Here is a 22102-nt window from a genome sequence, read left to right on the forward strand (position 1 = left end):
GAATACCAGACCACCCGATCTGCCTCTTGAGAAATTTGTATGCAGGTCAGGAAGCAACAGTTAGAACTGGACATGGAACAACAGACTGGTTCCAAATAGGAAAAGGAGTTCGTCAAGGCTGTATATTGTCACCCTATTTATTTAACTTCTATGCAGAGTACATCATGAGAAACTCTGGACTGGAAGAAACACAAGCTGGAATCAAGATTGCCGGGAGAAATATCAATAACCTCAGATATGCATGTGACACCACGCTTATGGCAGAAAGTGAAGAGGAACTCAAAAGCCTCTTGATGAAAGTGAAAGCGGAGAGTGAAAAAGTTGGCTTAAAGCTCAACATTCAGAAGACAAAGATCATGGCATCCGGTCCCATCACTTCAAGGGAAATAGATGGGGAAACAGTGGAAACAGTGTCAGACTTTATTTTTCTGGGCTCCAAAATCACTGCAGATGGTGACTGCAGCCATGAAATTAAAAGGCGCTTACTCCTTGGAAGGAAAGTTGAAGATATGAGTTTCACTGAGAAGAAGTAAAGGAAAGGGGACCTGCGTGATCAAGTAATTTCTCAGAGGAGAGGAGAAAGACTAGTTTTGGAGGCACACGTAGTGAGTTAATTCTCAAAATCAGGAGGAAGAGAATCATAGGGGGAAATCTACAGAAGAGCAGTCATGATGCATATGTTAAATAGATTCGAGTTGTATGTGTGATAATATAAAATAAGGCAGCATATGATAAGTTTAATAAATAGAATGAACAATGCTTTGGGAGCCAGCCTGGCAAACTCTCTGACTGGTGGACAGCATAGGTGATGGATCTAAGAAAGTTGCAGTGTTGCAGCCAGGTCTTGATGAGTGAATTCCTGAGGATGAGACATTCTGGTACCAGAAAAAAATTGTCAATAAAGCCCTTGAGACAATTAAGCAAGGTAGGGAGGACCCAAAGAATGGAAAATACAGGGCTCTGGAAGGCAGAGTGGGCACCAAGAGGTAGAGGAGATGCCCCAAGACTTTCATTAGTTCAGCTTAGCTGCTCAGTCATGCCCAACTCTTTGTGACCCCATGGACTGCTGCACACCAGGCTTCCTTGTCCTTCACTGTCCCCCAGAGTTGACTCAAATTTATGTCCATTGAGTTGGTGATGCCATCCAACCATCTCATCTTCTTTTTCCACCTTCTCCTCCTGCCCTCAATCTTTCCCAGCATCAGGGTCTTTTCCAGTGTGTGGGCTCTTCACATCAGGTGGCCAAAGTATTGGAGCTTCAGCTTCAGCATCGGTCCTTCCAATGAATATCAGGGTTGTTTTCCTTTAGGACTTCAGTTCAATTCAATCACTAAGATGTGTCTGACTCTTTGCAACACCAGGAATCCTGCAACCCCAGGAACCCCTCTTCGCATGAGGTGGCCAAAGTATTGGAGTTTCAGCTTCAGCATCAGTCCTTCCAATGAACACCCAGGACTGATCTCCTTTAGGATGGACTGGTTGGATCTCCTTGCAGTCCAAGGGACTCTCAAGAGTCTTCTCCAACACCACAGTTCAAAAGCATCAATTCTTCGGCCCTCAGCTTTCTTCACAGTCCAACATTCACATCCATACATGACCACTGGAAAAACCATAGTCTTGATTAGATGGACCTTTGTTGGCAAAGTAATATCTCTGCTTTTCAATATGCTATCTAGGTTGGTCCTAAATTTCCTTCCAAGGAGTAAGCGTCTTTTAATTTCATGGCTGCAGTTACCATCTGCAGTGATTTTGGAGCCCCACAAAAATAAAGTCTGACACTGTTTCCACTGTTTCCCCATCTAATTCCCATGAAGTGATGGGACCTGATGCCATGATCTTCGTTTTCTGAATGTTGAGCTTTAAGCCAACTTTTTCACTCTCCTCTTTCACTTTCATCAAGAGGCTTTTCAGTTCCTCTTCACTTTCTGCTATAAGGGTGGTGTCATCTGCATATCTGAGGTTATTGATATTTCTCCCAGCAATCTTGATTCCAGCTTGTGCTTCTCCCAGCCCAGCGTTTCTCATGATGTACTCTGCATATAAGTTAAATAAGCAGGGTGACAATATACAGCCTTGACTTAGGACTCTCAAATGCATTTTCTCAAGCACTATGGCCTTCGAACCTCTTTCTGATCCTGTGATTATTATTCCTACTAACAGATGAGGACACTGAGGCTGGGAAGGTTGCACATCTTATCCAAGATAACCGAGGGTAAAGGCGGAAACCAGAGCATGGGTCTTCTGACTCCCGGCACGGGTTTTTGTTTCTTTTCTAGCTTATCCTACCCTAATGTCTTTTATTTGACTCTGAGGCAGTGAGAATCCTCTGAAGATTTCAGGGTGGCATGATCAGAGCTTGCAGATGATATTATAAAGCCAAACATATTAGTCACTTTCAGTCCTTTGAAAGTTCTCGAAGAATAGAGTAGAACTTTGCCATGACTGGCATATTTTTATCTAGTTCAAAGGTTCATCAAAGTCCTTTACAGATTAATGAGTTAGCGTTTGCTTGCGACTGTGTAGGTAAACGGAGCAACCTAATTATGTCCTCGGCATATCAAATACTGCAGCTCACTTTGCCTAAATCTAATTTAGATATTTATACACTTTCTAAAAATAGAAAATTGAGAATTATCCATTATCCAGAACTAGTCATTCAATTAACAAGGAGATAAATACTAAAGAGCCTGATCGCAATCATCAGAAAATGAGGGCACCATGAGATCAAGGACATGAAAGCCATGTACTGTCACAGCACACCTTCGCAGGAAGGGACTCTGCTCTCCTGGGGTATCTGGCATTTTTTGCACTATGATCTCTGTGCCAGGCTATTACACTCTTAGTCTTTGCCCATTCTCTGGGGGCATTACCATTGTCCTTTTATAGACAGAAAACAGATCCATAATCTGCACAAAGAGCTCAGGATATGCTTCTAACCCAGACTTCTCCCAACACTATGTGCATATTCATTGCACTCGAGGACTCATCTCAGTCCCCTTAAAAAAGAAAAAGTGTTCCATTTAGTGTGGCATGACCCTGGTTCATATTAGTGGAGGACATATCAGAAGCATAGCCTATTTTTACCTACTTAACTGTTGACTAACACAGACAAAATGACAGTTTTGGTACCCACAGAATGTAAATATGTAGCATCCACAGAATTCAAAGTAAGAAATCTATGACTGTCTTTTTTGAGAAATTGGGTGGATTCTTTTACACCTTGCTCTCTTCTAGGTGTTTTCTGTAGTTGCCACCTGATTGGGTAGAGGCTGGAACTGACTGGTGAGGAAATGTAAATGTAATCAGTCGCTATGTAAATGTGATACTTACGTAAGTGCATTCTAACACCCTCTGATTTCTCCCCAGGGCTCTGCTCACTTGGAGCCTGAGGAGTCCTAACACCAAATGTTTCAACTGCAGGCTGAGAATTTCCAGTGCGGGCAGGAGTCAAGATTCTACTTACTTAGGGGACTTGCTGAAACTAAAGACTTACCTCAAGTTAACCCAACTTTGGGGGGAATATAGAAGCAATAAGATCTATACGAAAGAAATGAAGGCGGATTCTGGATCCAGACAAAACTGGATTCCAATGCCAGCTCTGCTAAGTACTAAGTTGCATAATTTGAGGTCTATTATTGAACTGGTCTGAGGCTCAGTTTTTTTGTCAGCAAAATGGACAATATATCTGCTTCACACAGAAGTGGTAGAATTTACTTGGAGTAATATATAAAAGCACTTAGTTCACTGCCTGACTTAGTAAAGACATAAAGGTGGATATCTCTTTGGATAAATCCAAAATCAATCCTTGGAGAAATCAAGTTAGAAAATGAATTTCAGCAGATTTATAGTAACTCTGAAAATATTCTTACATCTCATAGCAGAGGGGAATAATGTGGTTTCTTGCTGTTATAATTCATGTTAATAACATATAATACAAAGAAAACATGTAAATAGTTTGACTGTCAAATAACTCATAAAGTTTCAGTTGTAGATTATGCCAGAATCAGCAAGATAAGCACAGTAGTTTATTTGAAAAATTTACTATTTTGTATTCCAAATTGATTTGAAAGTACAGTATTTTATAATAGTTTAGTTCCTTTCAAATGTAACTATTCTCAGCAACTACCAATTCCTCACCTAACAAAATCTTCAGTTTCAGTAAATAGTTCCCATGACATGTTAACTTTTGCCTCCTACTGAAAAAGCAATGATGTTAGTTGACTTTCATCACCTATAATAGAAGAAGATCAGAAATTATTCTGGAAAGGCATGAAGACCTAATTTTCCACTTCCTGTTTCTCAATTTAGAGCCACAATGACAGCATCAATTGGGAACAGATCTAGAAATCAATAGTATAATAGAAAGATGAAATGTGGGCTATAATCCTGAATTAAGGTAAGTTATTAGTTATAAAGAACCTTATAAAAGGTGATAACAGGTTTTTCAAAATTATCTGTCATATTTTAAATTTTCTTCTGTTAAATTGGAATATCATTACCTGTATCCTTTCAGTAGAGAATAAGTTATTGTTTTTCTTTTGAACCTAATACTTTAATAAAGGATAGCTTGTTAAGAAGACACAGATTTCTGAAGTTTCTCTTTCTTACCCTTTAGACGAAACTTAGATCAAGATTCCTAAGGACTAAGAAAGGAAAGAATAAAAATATCATCACTGTATATGCATGAGACTGAAGTCCCTGATAAATCACATTGGAATTAATCTAGTTGATTCAACCCATTTTAGTGATAACAAAAGATATATTGTATATTCTGTATGCATATATATATATATATATATTTGTAGGATATTATATAGAGAAGGCAATGGCACCCCACTCCAGTACTCTTGCCTGGAAAATCCCATGGACGGAGGAGCCTGGTGGGCTGCAGTCCATGGGGTCACTAAGAGTCAGACAATACTGAGCAACTTCACTTTCACTTTTCACTTTCATGCATTGGAGAAGGAAATGGCAACCCACTCCAGTGTTCTTGCCTGGAGAATCCCAGGGACGGGGGAGCCTGGTGGGCTACCGTCTATGGGATTGCACAGAGTCGGACACGACTGAAGCGACTTAGCAGCAGCAGCAGGATATTATAACATAATAATATAGATATATAAGGGACATGAGTTTGAGCAAACTCTGGAAGATAGTGAAGGACAGGGAAGCCTGGCGTGCTGCAGTCCATGAGGCTGCAAACAGTCAGACATGACTAAGCAACTGAATACAATATATATTCTACATACAGGATGAGGGAAAAAATTGTAGTGACAGAACTAGGTGTTTTTTTAATTATTCTTTTATCCCTTTAGTATCATATCAAACTTTAAGGTAAATATACTATTGAGGGGCCCCACTGCATAAATTTAAGAAATGACTCATCCTACTTATTCTTCTTAACATTTGAAGTAGAAAAAATCAAAATGTGTTAATACAGCAATTAAGGTGCTATTTTTCTACAAAGAGTAGATTTGTATGTAGATGTGTTCAATGCAGTTCAAGAGTAACACTTGTGAGAAAAGAAAATAAATTTATTCTGTAGACACTAATTTTGTAAACTTATTGACTTTTTATTTAAAAGGAAGTATAAGGCTTGGGATGTACCATGAATAAAGTCTGTGATCTCTCCAATGAGAAAACATGAATGACTCTTCCAACATACAGGAAACAACCCAAACCTTGACCCCAGACTGGACCCACTGATGTTCTTGTTCTTTTAGGCAAGATTGGGAGAAGGCTCACAGACCTGGAATCAGATTTCTGCCACTTAGCAGTTGGGTGGCCTGAGAAAAGTAAGTCACTTACTCTGGGTCTCAGTGTCCTCATATGTAAAAATGAACACAGTGATTCCTAAATGTTAAAGGTCATGATGCAGGCTCAGCATTAAGTGAATATGTGTTATAAACTGTAAAGCGCCCTAACAATTTCTTTTTTGAATACTAGTTATAGCTAAGCCCCACTAGACATCATCTAGTCAGCATCTTGGTGGTGTTAATACAAAAGAAGGATTAACAACATGAAGCAAACATAAACCTTATTTCAGATTGAATAATTATATAACACCACTGCATCTAACAGAGACACATAGGGCTTCAAAGTTATCCGTTCTGCCTGACTCTGATTTCTCCTCAAACGTTTTTTGTATTGTACTATTTTGTTTTGTCTACTCAATAATCCCTTCTCGTGGGTTCTAAACCTATCATGGTAGTGGTTATTTTGTTTCTGTTTATTTTTTGACTAATTTTATTTTATGACATAAAGATATCAAAATAGTCTTTAAAAAAAGCTACGAAATGTAAAAACCTATCAATAATTAACTCTAATACTTTATGTGTGCATGCTAAGTCACTTCAGTTGTGTCTGACTCTTAGCAACCCTATGGACTGTAGTCCACCAGTCTCCCCTGCTCATGGAATTATCCAGGCAAGACTACTGGTATGGGTTGCCATTCCCTTCTCCAGTGGATCCTCCCCACCCAGGGATTGAACCTGGGTCCCCTGCATTACAGGCAGATTCTTAACCATCTGAGCCACTAGGGAAGCCCACTAATACTTCAGATTATGTTTTAAAAAAAAGTTTCCTGAGTTTATCATCCCACAGGGGAAGTCACAAGTCTCCATTCTTTCATTCTTAACATTAATGATTTAAAAGTCAATCCCAGTCAGAGGAAGAACAGAATACATAGCTAGTGAATACCCAGGGGTGAACGTGTAAAGAAAAACAAAAAATCTGGAAGAAAATAGGCCAACATGTTAGCGTTGTAAGAGGAATTATTTCTGAGAAGTTAAATAGTTTTGTCACTTGGTTTTTCTGTACTTGAGTTTTCTGTAATGGGTATATTTTTCTTTCATGAAAAGAAAAAAATATATATCTACAAACACGTAAAGTGACTTATGAGGGGCAGCCCAAGTGTGCGTTTCATTCTGCAGACTGCACGTTACACAATTCTTGAAGGCACCCCTCACATCTGAGTCTACCTGAGGGGCCTACTCTAGTTGTAAGGGCGCACGTGGCAACCCAGCTCAGAGACACTGTGAGAAGGTAGCATGGTGCCTGCCTCAGCACGTTCAACAGTATAAAGTTCTCTGTTTCAGGAAGCGGTCTGCAGCATCTGCAGCCACTCCTTCTAAAAGTCCTCCTATTAGCTAGTTCCTACCTGCCTTAATAGCAGGGGTCGATTAGGTACTTGCTGTTTACCAAGCTCTTGCTATGGTAAGTTCCAGGGTTGTCCTGGAAATGAATGTGTGCTAGTTCATTGAACTGTCCTAAGTCTGTGAAGCAGATACCGCCCTTTATCTTACGCGTGTGCATCTCATGTGATGTGGTTGGGTAACTGGCCAAGGAGGGGGAGAAGGTATGAAGGAAAGCCTGCACCTTCCTGAGAGCAGAAAGCAGACCTGCCCCAGGAGAACTTCATTTCTCTCACGAGAACCCTTTCTTCTCTGCCTTCTCTTCTGAGTTATATTTTTCTATATGCCTAGCCTCTGGATTTTTATCCCCTTGATTTAGTGAGACCCTCTATCTTATATGGGCTTCCCTGGTGGCTCAGCTGGTAAAGAATTTACTTGCAGTGCAGGAGATCTGGGTTCAATCCCTGGGTTGGGAAGACCCTCTGGAGAAGAGAAAGGTTACCCACTCTAGTATTCTGGCCTGGAGAATTCCATGGACTGTATAGTCCTTGGAGTCACAAAGAGTCGGACACGACTGAGCGACTTTCACTCTATCTTATATGTATTTGTTGTTGTTGTTCAGTCACTGTGTCCGATTCTTTGCAACCACGTAGACTGTAGCCTGCCAGGCTCCTCTGTCTCCACTGTCTCCCAGAGTTTGCTTAAATTCATATCCATCTTATAAGTATGTTGTTGTTTTCGTTGGCGCCAAGTCATGCCCAACTCGTCGCAACCCCATGGACCACAGCACACCAGGTTTCCCTGTCCCTCACCACCTCCCGGAGTTCGCCCAGGTTCATGTTCATTGAATCAGTGATGCCATCCAACCATCTCATCCTTTGTTGTGCTCTTCTCCGCCTGCCTTCAATCTTTCCCAGCATCAGGGTCTTTTCCAGTGAGTCAGTTATTTGCATCAGGTGGTGATGGCAAACTACTCCAGTATCCTTGCCATGAGAACCTCATGAATTGGATGAAAAGACCACAAGGTATGGCACCAAAAGATGAGCCACCAGGTTGAAAGGTGTCCAGTATCCTACTGAGGAAGAGCGAAGGACAACTTACGTGTATAATTTCTCCAAAATTATCCTGCAGAAAGGCATCACTTTATATTCGAGTCCAAACAAAATCAATCATATGAAGGGGTCCCTCTTGTGACTTTGCTCTGGACAGAAAAGTAATTTAAACAACTGCCTAATGCAACCTAAATATTTATTTCTTCCTTCTTGTCTATGCACCATTCGTCTTACCTTGGGCTAAAAATTGGCCATCAAACCTAGAGAGTCCCTTTAATGGAGGCAGCGTGAGGCCTGTGCTACAAATCCAACTGGAAACCTGTACAAGTACACAAAACTTACTTTGCACAGCTTTTTGAAATGCATCCAGGTTCCCTAGGGCTCAAAGTGTATGAGTTTTTTTGTGTCCAACTGCATTGAAACTGCCTGCTTCTGGACTATATCTGCTCCTTAGAAATGCTGTTTGGTTACTTAATTAGGTCTACCCTCCCCTTCCGGTTAACTTGACAGCCTGCTGCCAGAGTTAATAATTAACAAGGTGTCACAATACCTCTAACAGTCTCTCAATTCTTTGCTCACCTGCCTCCCTGTCTCTTCCTGCTGCTTCTGAAATGCTTAAACTCCCCTGGGATACAAGCTCCCTATAATAAATCATGGCACAAAGGCACAGACTTTCATGGCTCTAACTGAAATTCACAACTGGGCAAGCCCAGGAGGCAGTCACCTGGCCATTGCCCCAGCCCATGTGCATCCTCGATGCTGCTTAAGCACAGGTGAGCATGAAGTTTTAATGAGGTCTTAGCTGCAAATGCATTGTGCAATTACTGTTAAGATGGGTGAACATTTGGCCCAGAAAGAATTGCATTTTAAGCAATAGGGTTTCCCCATTAGCTGTTCCCAGCTATTAATTCAACCAGTTTGTTTATACATTTTGACAATTGTTCATGTGAAAGAGACCTGGGGATTTTATTTGACCACAATTTCATTATAAGCTAACAGTATGATATGGCTGCTAATAAAAGTTAATACAAGTTTAGGCTACATTAAGTGAATAGTCCAAATTAAAAAAAAGGGACTATCCCACTATACATTACTCTTGTAGGTACACAGATCTTATTTTTCCAAACCAATATTTGGCAAGTACAGTTGTGCATGCAGAGACTCTGGTATAGAACATTTGAAAACATAACTATCCTTAAAAATCCAGGATATGTGGCTTTGGTATATATGAAAAACAGTCATTTATTCATTCAATTGTTTGTTTGTTTCTTTGCTGGAGCAAATATCTGTTCAATACACACTCTGCTAGGCTTTGTTCTAAGTTCAAGTGTAAGGAAAACTCACCCTGATTCTAGGCATTTTTGTTCTCTTATGAGCTGCAAACAATGAGGCACTTAGGAAACTGTGAAATAAGAATTGGCTTTGAGAGTCACTGTGGATGAAGTTCCTAAATGGAGCATCTACAGATGGAGCCTTGCAGAGTCAGGAAAGCTGTCCAGAGAAAGCGATGTCTACGGGGGAAACTAGTAGTTGAATAGAGGACTGGAAAATGGAATTGTAGGTAAAGAGTGAATGGAAGAGGGACCCAGGCAGAGTGTATGGGATTCAAGGTAACTACAGCAACCAGAGTATGAGAGCAAAAGTGAGGCCAGAGAGGTAAGTGGGGACCAGATCACTCAATCTTTGTGGTAAATTGGAAAAACAAATTGGTAGACAAATATTGAACCTAAAAATACATACAAATGATCACATCAAGGACAATAGAGAAGATGCAAGTGCTATGTGCTATAGCAACATAGAGGAGTCAATGGCTAACTACCAGGAAAATATCATAAAGGAGGTGATATCTAAATCAGGTTTTGGAGGGTGAGGACCTGATCACATAGGAAAGAGGTAGATGGTCCTTCACACAGAGGGCACAGCCTGTGCAATGGAACAAAGAAGGAAAGATGGAAGATGAGATTGCAAATCAGGTTATGTCCTGATTTGAAAGGCTGACAAGACATGGTGCTGACATGGAATTGGTCAAACCAGGTCACAGGACTAACCCCAGACCCAATATAGGTCATATCTCCTCAAGGGCATAAAGATTAGGAGACACACTTGTCACAGAGCAACTAGTATGAGTGTCTCCTACAAATGTGAGAAAGATATTTTCCCATGGTACAGACGATGGTATAAAAGAGTAAAAAAAGAACATAATTTAAAGCTATTATTATATTCCAGTAAGATGGTGAAGAGGAACGATATTCAAGAATAAAGAATAAAATTAAGACAAGAACCACCACTAGAGTAGAACATATAAAACCTGGCAATGTGAGAGGTTGGGAGGGGGAGAAAGATATTGAGAATAAACAGTTTCAGTCAGTTCAGTTGTGTCCTACTCTCTGTGACCCCATGGACTGCAGCGTGCCCGGCTTCCCTGTCCCTCACCAACTCCTGGAGCTTGTTTAAACTCATGTCCATTGAGTTCGTGATGCCATCCAACCATCTCATCTTCTGTCGTGCCCTTCTCCTTCTGCCTTCAATCTTTCCCAGCATCAGGGTCTTTTCAAATGAGTCAGTTCTTCACATCAGGTGGCCAAAGTATTGGAGTTTCAGCTTCAGCATCAGTCCTTAAAATGAATATTCAGAACTGATTTCTTTTAGGATTGACTGGTTGGATCTCCTTGCAGCCCAAGGGACTCTCAAGAGTCTTCTCCAACACCACAGTTCAAAAGCATCAATTCTTTTTCAGGCCTGTGTTCGGCTTTCTTTATAGTCCAGCTCTCACATCCATACATAACTACTGGAAAAACCATAGCTTTGACGAGACAGATCTTTGTTGGTGAAGTAATGTCTCTGCTTTTTAATATGCTGTCTAGGTCATAGCTTTTCTTCCAAGGAGCAAGCATCTTTTAATTTCATGGTTGCAGTCACCACCTGCAGTGATTTTGGAGCCCAAAAAAATAAAGTCTGTCACTGTTTTCATTGTGTCCCCATCTATTTGCCATGAAGTGATGGGACCGGATGCCATGATCTTCATTTTTTGAATGTTGAGCTTTAAGCCAGCTTTTTCACTCTCCTCTTTCACTTTCATCAAGAGGCTCTTTAGTTCCTCTTTGTTTTCTGCCAGAAGGGTGGTGTCACCTGCGTATATGAGATTATTGATATTTCTCCCAGCAATCTTGATTCCAGCCTGTGCGTCATTCATCCCAGCGTTTTTCATGATGTACTCTGCACATAAGTTAAATAAGCAGGGTGACAATATACAGCCGTGACATGCTCCTTTCCCGATTTGGAACCAGTCTGTTGTCCCATGTTTGGTTCTAACTGTTGCTTCTTGACCTGCATACAGATTTCTCAGGAGACAGGTCAGGTGGTCTGGTATTCCCATCTCTTTCAGAATTTTCCACAGTTTGTTGTGATTACACCAAAGGCTTTGGTGTAATCAATAAAGTATAAATAGATGTTTTTCTGGAATTCTCTTGCTTTTTCTGTGATCCAACAGATGTTGGCAATTTGATCTCTGGTTCCCTCTGCCTTTTCTAAACCCGGCTTGAAAATCCCAAAGTTCACAGTTCACATACTGTTGAAGACTGACTTGGAGAATTTTGAGCATTACTTTGCTAGCATGTGAGATGAGTGCAATTATGCAGTAGTTTGAACATTCTTTGGCATTGCCGTTCTTTGGGATTGGAATGAAAACTGACCTTTTCCAGGCCTGTGGCCACTGCTGAGTTTTCCAAATTTGCTGGCATATTGAGTGCAGCATTTGCACAGTATCATCTTTTAGGAGTTGAAATAGCTCAACTGGAATCCCATCACCTCCACTAGCTTTGTTCATAGTGATGTTTCCTAAAGCCCACTTGACTTTGCATTCCATGATGTCTGGGTCTAGATGAGTGATCACACCATTGTGGTTATCTGGGTAATTAAGATTTTTTTGTATAGTTCTTCTGTATATTCTTTCCACCTCTTCTTATTATCTTATGCTTCTGTTAGGTCCGTATCATTTCTTGTCCTTTATTGTGCCCATCTTTGCATGAAATGTTCCCTTAGTATCTCAAATTTTCTTGAAGAGATATCTAGTCTTTCCCATTCTATTGTTTTCCTCTCTTTCTTTGTGTTGATCATAGCAAAGTGATCAATAAATCGAATAAATAATTTAGTTGTTGACATTAGTAGAGAGTAATATGTATCAGTCTGGGGACATCTTTAAAAATATTTATAGTGTTTTAGGCATGACAGCTAAAGCCTAGGAAATAGATCTTGAAAAAAAAAAAAAAGAATGGAGAAGAAACCAGTAAAAGAGATTGAGGTAAATGATCAGAAACATAAAGGCCAATGAACAATAGTGTCATTGCGAAACTCAAGATAACAATCAAGAAAGAGAGAGATCAGTGTTGTCAAACTTGAGATCAAGTAACATAAAGATGGAAGTTTGTCATTGTTTTTGGTAATCAGGAGGCCAACAATACCCTTTGGAATTGGTGGTTTGAGTACTTGGGGATGGTAGCTAGGGCACAAGAACAAATGGGTTATATAAAGAAGTGGAGACAAAAATTTAGTGTAAATTTTTTCTAAGATCCTCCACCCCTACATTCTCTAGTGGCTAAGCTAGTCTTGCCCTTGTGGCTCTGTGAGTATCCAGATAGCCCCACCCCCCTGTTCACTCACCAGATGTCAAGGTGCTTGGGATGCAGCACAAAGGTCATGTGCCCAAGGCTAGCACAGCCGGAGGACTCAGCTTTCACAATTGTTATCTCCCTGTATTCACAAGATACTACTGGGTATTATTTAAGCAACTGTAGATTGTGAAAGAGGAGGGAAAGAGATAGTGACAGAGAAGCTTCTCAAAGAGAAAAGCAAGGACAACCTCAAAGACAAGATGGAGCTATTATTTAAATTACTGGTGGACTGATAGGCTTGTCAATTACAGCTGAAATTCAAGGTGACCTTTCTATATAGCAATCAGTTTAGAAACCTGTTAAATGTCAGGTTGAGGGCTTTTGGAAGCCATATTGCTGGGTACCAGGATCTTTTATAAAACAGAATTCCGATTACCTAAAAAGTCATTTCAAATGTGACCAAAATTCTGCTCATGAGTGCTTTGTATTATTCTATACACAAGGCTTAAAATCATACAAAATTAAGCTCCAGGCCATGGTTAAGAAGGAATCATTATTCTTTCTTTATCTCATGTTTTATGTTAAATGTTGCAAAGACCCAATCAAAATGTGTTTATCAGATATCACCTGGGCCTCCCTGACCTTTAATTTCCAGATGTTTTTGGTTCATAGTCCATCTCTGTCCCTGGCACATTGTACTTGGTTTTATGACCTAAGATCTTCCCTCGTTCTCTAAAAATTCCCAAGCCAGGGGAAAGAGAAGGTAACCTCTGTTCATGGATTCCTCTACCTTCTGGCCTCTGCTATTTCATGTCTGTTCCTTCTCTGTTCTGTGGTGATTGATACTAGTGCTCCATGCAGCCACTTTGAAGTTTTTCCAATATCTCAGGCCACATGCAGTGTGTAAGAACATAGACTTTATTATGATTCCCAGGGCAATGCAAGATGGAGGATGGATTTTTACACAGCAGGAGTCTCAGAATCTCTTTATCTTTTTAGCTTCTCTATCTTCTTCCCTTATTCTGATGACTAGTCATCATATCTTTCTGTCTGAGATGGAAAATCCATCTGCATCTTCTCTGTTCTTAAGCAGGGAGCCACCTCTGATGTCTCCACTCATTTTCACTTCCCCAAGCAGGTTTCCTCGAGGTAGTTTCCCAATAAAGATTCTCTCTAACAGGAAGTCTGATGCCAGCTACAAGCATATCACCCGACTCCCAGTGCTCAAAAGTACTCAATCACTTCAGTCATGTCCGATTCTTTGTGACCCCGTGGACTGTAACCCACCAGGCTCCTCTGTCCATGGGATTCTCCAGGTAAGAATAGTGGAGTGGGTTGCCATGCCCTACTCCAGGGGATCTTCCGGACCCAGGGATCAAATCCACGTCTCCTGCTTTGCAGGCAGATTCTTTACCGCTAAGCCACCAGGGAAGCCCATGTCCCCCCAACCCTATTACATAATGAATCATATCTGTTCAAAGTCTAGTGGTCATATGCTTGAGATTTTTTTCAGAATAATTTGAAATTTCATGCAGCCTTATTTTCAATAAAGGATCCATTCTATGTATGAAAAAAATAGTTACACACCTAACATTCTACAATTAAAAATATATTACATAAATTTAAAAACTTGAAAAATAATTTATCAGATCGTGTGTTTAGTTATTATTTGAAAAACTTGATCATTGAATTGATGGTAACCATGGCTAGAAAAGATGAGGAAAATCGACTGGAAGTCTATTCCATTACTTACACATATGTCAATTTTTGCAGAAAGAAACTAGCAAGATCTGGATATTGTGTTTCTGCAGCTCGAAACCTTCAACTGCCTCATGCCTAAGTTACCTGCCCATCTAAGAGCTACTAAGCTAGAGGCACTTTAAATGCTCACCTGAACTTCACAATTCTTAAGTCAACATTAGTGTACTTGTTCCACAGGTGAAGATACAGAATCTCAGAAAAATTTTCAAAGGCTATTCTCATTCGTAACAATTTCCAGAATGATGGTAGAGCACACAAGGTTGGAGGGAAAAAATAAAGGCTTGAATTTGGACTCCAGCATTCATATATTAGCTGTCTATTTTGGGCAAATTACTTACCTTCCCTGAGGCCCAGTGTAGGTGTCTGGGGTTCAATAACAGCGTTTACCTCCTAGGCTCATTGTGTTAAATGAGTTAATATATGTGATGCATGAAGCTCTTGGAAGAACACCTGATGTAATCAGCAGTTTCTAAAATCCAGCTACTTTACTTGCTTTCAGACTAAGAGAAAGGGGACAAGGTAACATCTAAAAATATTTTTTTGGTGTCTCACAGTAGACGTTTAGATAAGGTTCTGCATAGTAACATAAATGTGATTAATTTGTATCACTCCGTTGATGTTTCATTTATTATTTACTGCCAGCCACACAAGGGGTTGCAGGATTCTTAATTTCCTTGTCTCTACATGGCCCTTGAGGTCCCTTCTCTGACCTGGCAATTCCCTGCTCAGACTCTCTCATCCCATGGAGGGCAAATCACCTGTTTCCGCAGAACTGGGTCTCCTATGCAAGGAACATTGGTCACATGATCACCTGAGGTTAAGTCAGGTTGGAGGATTTTGCTGAAATTTCTGCTTGGAGCTTCAGAATTTGAATTCATTTGACAAGTATCACCTCAGAGCAAATCTCTAGCAGCTCCCCCACTGCCCCACCAAAACACCATAATTCAGAATAAACCAGCCCTCTCCTGACTTTTAAAAACAGATAACTGATATAGTCCAATAAAATGAATTCTACTTTCCCAAGCTTCTGTACTAGCATACCCTGTAGTTGGATTATAGTTTCTCTGTGGTCTTGTTTTTAATTCATTTCACATAGTACTTGGTATTCATTATAAAATAGAACTTACCATATTCAGCAAAAACTCAAAAAGATAAAAAATGACCAAACCACTGGGAGATAATCACAAAGTTTGGTGTAAATGTCTGGACTTCATTCTTGCACCATACATACTCAGAAATATATACTTTCACTTACTACATAATTATATAAAATATGATTTTGTATTAGATTTTGGCATTGGACCTATGCAATGCACATAAGCTTGGGCAGACTCTGGGAGATGGTGAGGGACAGGGAAGCCTGGTGTGCTGTAGTCTATGGGGTCACAAAGACTCAGACACAACTTGGCGACTGAATAACAGCAACATGCTTTTGCAACTGGATTTTTTACTTACCATCTTTCCTTGTTCACAAATGGGGTTCTACATTGTTTTTTGCTACATATTTTAACTTACAAAAGAAAGCCCTAACTACTATACATCTAAATTTTATAGGTTATAAAAAACTGCTAATCTATTTCCATAAGTTTAGCTACCAAAAATAAACATAGGGGAAGACAAGGACACACAAAGAAAAGACTGAAAAATAACCGTGTCCATGTTGTGTTTAGGTTGGCCCCCAAAATTAAAATATGTGGGTGTCTATCGCTGTAAGTGCGAATTTACCCTGGAGTCAGAAGTGGGATCCTCATTAAGTCACACGTTTTTATTTAAGCCTGCAGTACTCATCAAGCCCTTAAGCTCTGTAAACTCTGTAGTTAAGCTCTTCCTTTTGAGAATTTAATAATTTAGCATTTGGGAAGTTTCACTGAAGTCTATAGTTACTGTCTCCATGACTCCTTCACCAAAATGTTAAAGCATTTTCAGTAATAAATTTTGGCTTTAAATCAGACCACCTGAAAGGCTCCCAGCTCAGGAACCACCCCCAATATCCCCATTTCACTGGCCCCATCAACATGGGAGACTGTTAATCAATAACAAACAACAGTGATCCAATAGGTCACCTGGGACATTTATGAAGAAAAAAATGTTGCCTGTGAAAAAAGGCTTATTTTTAGCTCTGCCATGATATGCATATATCAGAAACTTCTAACAATTCTAAACTTCCAGCAATCTTCCCCTCCCTTTTGCTAATTGTTTGTTGGGAGCTTTAACTAAAACTGATCAAAACCTAGAACAACAATTTCTCTTCCGGAGACTCAACTAATAATAGCTCATGCTTACTGCAGCAGTTTGCCCCAGAAGGATCCCCAAGCACTCAGCAGAATACATACATAGAATTAGCATCACTCACACAGCAGAGGGAGGCGTGCAGAATCCAATAGCCATTCTTCACCTGCCATGCTACAGAGCCCAGCGCGGTAGGATTTAAGAGCATGATCAAAGAGTAACTTTTCTAACCGAATCTCCAGGGGAATATAGGGTGACAGTATAATTACCCCAGTTAGAATTTAGCCAGCCACAGAATTAATACTACCACTACTCTTGTAGGAAACAAAGAGACAGGAGCGGACCCGAAGGTCTTTAATGGCCAGAAGAGGTCAAGCCCTGAGTTTTCTATCTCACCCCAGAGACACATGAGATATTTCCCCCCCTGACCAGAATGCCATCCAAGGCTGTCCCTTCTATTTTTTAACTAGACTGAAGAAAATAGTCATTATTTCAATAGTGCATTGCACTTATGTTGCCAAGGATACCTAGGGACCCCAAGGCCTAAGCCTCTGCAGGTAGTCACGGTGGAAAAGACAGCTTGGTCTCTTGCTGCAGTCATGGATAAAGAAATGACTTTGTCTGCAGGGAAGGGCATTCATGTTTGAAGGAAGAAGACACAGGGACAAAAGAGAGCCCTTTAAAGGTAAAGACTTAGCTGTCTGTCTGTATTGACATCAGTTAAAAACCCTTGGCATTGGGAGTCTTGTGTGTGCATGTTCAGTTGTGTCTGTTTCTTTGCGACCCTGTGGACTGTAGCCAGCCCAGCTCCTCTGTCCACGGAATTTTCCAGACAAGAATACTGGAATGGGTTACAGTGTCCTCCTTCAGGGTATCTTCCCAACCCAGGGATTGAACCTGTGTCTCTTGCATCTCCTGAATTGACAGGGAGACTCTACCCCCGGACCATATATACATGGCTTTGGCATATTACAAAACAGAAGGGTCTCCAGGATTTTCCTTATCGCCTCCAACAGCAGCGGTAACCTGAGGCTGGGCCAGAAACTTCTCTTTCCTCCTTGCACATTCGTCTTTTATGTGCATCCCCAACCCAGGGTTCCCCAAGGTCTATGCAAAGATCTGAATTCCCAAGGGGCCATGGAGGCAAACCGATGCTTTCCCTAGAATGGTAGCTCCGTGCTCATCCACAGAGTTTTTCTAGAAGTCTTTTGTAGGCTGTCTTATGAAAGTTGATCAAAAGTTTTCAAGTGTTCACATACCCTTAATTAGCAGCATCTTGGATACTTCCACCAAGACACAGGAGGCACCCATGCCCTCAAGAAAAGCGGGCTAGATCTGGGCATTTTCTTCCTTTATACTAGGAAGGTTTTGAAGAATAATTTTACAATTAGATAACATTAAGAATGATGAAAGCTAGAGAGCGGAAAGCAGCCAGAATTAATTACTTACTTGAGGGTCTGCTCAGGCCTCTTCAGCAGTGTTCATGCTGATTTTATTAGGGGGAATTAACCCTTGGTGTTCGAGTCGAGGCAACTCAGTACAGCCACAGACTGCAGGGCCTCTGTCTCTCACCATCCCCTCCTCCTCCTCTCCAGCTCTGGCTCCCCATCGAACAGCTTCCTCTCATCTTTTTTTTTTTTTCTCATTAATTTCATTTGTTTTATCACTATGTGGACATTGATATTTCTAGAAATAAAACTAAATTTGGAGAACATGATGGGTGCACCTTTTGGCATTCTCTCTTCAGCCCCCTAAAGGCAGTTCACAGATGTCCAGATGTCTACCCTAGAATGGATGGATAAGCCTGTGAATAAGCGAATGACTGGTGTACAGAGGTCAGTAGTTATTGCTACTCCTTTATCCAATGCTTGTTTAACAAATGTTTATTAAATACTTTAAGCACAGGAAGTTCTTTTAGGGTTATGAGAAATAGAAAGATGTTTAAGACAAGGTTCCTGACACCAAAATCTTATCTACAAAGAGAGCTATGAATTCAAAAAGAAAAACTGTATGTACTCTGTTTAGAAAAATATTATCATACTTTTGTCACATAGTCTAAAACTACATAAAATATTGAGAAATGCTGCTCTAAACATAAATAATTGTATATACTCAAGATAAAATGTAAGTATTTGGAGAAACAGAGGAAAATAATTACTTGAGTGCCCATGTTTTGCATAAAAGCCATTTGGACTATATCAGTCTAAGAAGACCAAAAACAATGCCAGGGCACTAATGAAATTTCTAGCATCCCTTGTGTTGGATCAGAGATGGTATTATTCTATTCAAATGTGAAGAAAGTGAGATAGTGAGATGCTTTCAAAAGAAATTTGGAGTGGATTAATTAAAGCATATACACAATACAAACCATAAACCCTTAATAGAAAAATAGATCATGTGATCACTTGATCACATATATCAAAGACCTAGAATAATATAATATCCACAATTAAGCATCCTCTGTTCAAAGCAAAACTGAAAATATTATGAGAATATGATTCCCATTTCATGTTGAAAAAGCTCACACTAGTTATGTGAAAGAAGTAAATTTTCCTTATACAAGAAATCATGTTTGAAGAATGTAAGAAATACAATTTCAAGAGCAATTTTATGAAATGCATGGGGATGTTTTTCATGTAATTGTTTTTATAGCGAATCTTAATAAACATTGGGAATACGAAGAAACCAACTCAATAAAAATGGGAAAAAAAAGATGAGCAGACATTTAATCAAAAATACGTATAAAGTAGTAAGCACATGAAGAGATGCTCAACATCATTAGTCATGAAGGAAATGCAAATCAAAATCACAATGAAATACTGCTACAGATCTATTATAATGGTTAAAATTAAGAAGTCTGAGGTTCTAAAGGTTGGCAAGGATGTGGAGCCACTTGAACCCTTATACATTGCTCATGGGTTTGCAAAATGGTAGCATACCTTTGAAAAACACTTTGGTAGTTTCTTAAAATTTTAGATACTCTTACTACATGAGAAAATAATGTCTTTCTTGGGTATTTACCCAAGAGAAATATAAACATGTATCTACACAAAGGCCTGGATATGAGTTCCTAGCAGTTTTCTAAAAGAATCCTATATTAGATAAACTCAAGTATCTGTCAAATGTTGAATGGACAAATAATGGTAATATATTCATACAATGGAAAAAGACTCATAAATAGTTGGCAAAATGGTGTCCTACCCCCATGGAGTTTCTACTCTCATAAGGGAAATAAATTTGTAAGCCAATAAATATATATGAAGAATAACCTGTAGTAAAAGGTATTAGAAAGAAAAAAATGGAGATGACTATAGAATGGAAAGCAGATAAGAGTTGCTATTTTCCAACATTTTAGTGCAGATGGTCAGGAAAAACCAGCTGAGTAAGCACTATTTGCAGAAATAGGAAGGAAAGGAGTAAGCTGTGAAAATATCTGGGTGTATCTGGGCAGAGGAAACAGAAAATTTAGACACAAAATTTTTTAAAAATTTAAAGAAAATTTAAAGGAGGGTGAAGCAATATCAGAAAGACATTGCTTGTGGGGGGACCACAAGAAGCCACAGCGAGAGAGCACCATGTGGACAGACACAATTTAGTGTGCTACAAATCTTGTCTTCTCAGCCTTGGATTCATGGCACTAGAACTTACAGCAGCAATTTACATTTGCCGCACTGTTCTATGTAAATAACCCAGAGCTCTTTAGCTTTTCCCCAAAGGGACAAAGTTCAAAAGTAGTTTCAATATCATATGTATAGTTTGATACTGGGGCTTCCCCGGTGGCTCAGTCTGTAAAGAATCTGCCCGCAATGCAGGAGACCCAGGTTTGATATCTGGGCTTGGAAGATCCCCTGGAGAATGGCTACCCACTCCAGTACTCTTACCTGGAGAATTCCATGGACAGAGGAGCCTGGCGAGCTATAGTCCATGGTGTTGCAAAGAATCAGACACAACTGAGCGACTAACATGTTCAACAACAAATTTGTTATTAACTCTAAGCAATCAGTTAAGCAAAATTAGCAGGCAGTATGTATTTTCGAATCCCCAAGAAAACTTATAAACTGGCTACCACATCTGTAGCAAGTTGGAGATTTTACATAAGATGTACTGTTGCTGTGGCAACATTTACACCACTCCCTCTAGCAACTGTTAGAGCATGGTGTCGACATAACATGCTTTAGCAATTTTATCATCTTTGGATGTAGGGAGGAATCCAGGAAGATGTTATCTCAAGTAATTGTCACTTATTCTTGGGAAAACATCCTCAGAGGAATTGCAGCTCCTAAATCTGTCCTTCATTTGCTCTTAAGAGCTCTATGAGTATTGCAAGTTCCTGCCTGAGATCTGTAACCTTCCTTTTTTGCCTCCTTCCTTTCTTCCAATGATTCATCTCATCATTATTTCTTGACCACCTACCACGTGTTAGACACTCTTTTAAATGCTGGCAATATCGTGGTAGTTGACACAAACAAAATCCCTGTAAAGCTAGAAGCACGCTGGGTGAAAGGAAGTTTTTACCGTCTTTCAGCAATCAAGTAGGAGCCGTGGAAAAGCAAAAGAATGAACGTAGCTGCTTCTTGGGTATTGGAAGGGAAGAGGAAGAAAAAGTCCATGCAATAGAGAAACACTAGTGTCAGTATAACAATATATATATATATATATTAATATATTAAACCGTGCAGAAATAAATGAGACGTGTTTCCCTCACTCCCATACCAAGAGTCTGTGTGTATTCTAAGTCTGGCCTCTCTGAACTCAGGAGGTAGTGAACAACTTTTTGTCATGGGGATGAAAATAGAAATTGAAAATACCATCAAACAATTTCCTACTCCTGCTGTGATTTCCGGCACACATGATGCGTTTCTCTGTCGTGTCCGACCTCTGCCTATGGGATTTCCCAGGCAAGAATACTGGAGTGGGTTGCCATTTCCTTCTCCCAGGGCTCTTCCCAACCCAGGGATCAGAACCTGAGGCTCTCGTGGCTCCTGCATTGGCAGGCAGATTCTCTGCCACTGAGCCACCTGGGAAGCCTTGTGATTTGGGGAGTTTGGATCTATTAGGGAAAGGTTGGGATGGATTAGGAGGGAAAAGACTGCCAAGGGGAGGTGAGAGAAGGGGCTCCTCTCCCCAGGACCAGCAAGGTGCCCATAGAGCCAGTGCTTATGATTCTAGGGGAGAAGGACACCTGTATTCTCCTCCCAGAGCTCAAAATCTGAAAAGTTTCCTTTGGGGGTTGACAGAAAATTGCTGCAATGGGAATTGCCAAAACCAGCAGGTGGGATGTGAGCAGAAAGAGGTGAGGCTGAAGGCAGAACAGAGCGCT

Source organism: Bison bison, unplaced genomic scaffold, assembly GCF_000754665.1.
Source record: "Bison bison bison isolate TAMUID 2011002044 unplaced genomic scaffold, Bison_UMD1.0 scf7180017864148, whole genome shotgun sequence".
Taxonomy (NCBI): Eukaryota; Metazoa; Chordata; class Mammalia; order Artiodactyla; family Bovidae; genus Bison; species Bison bison.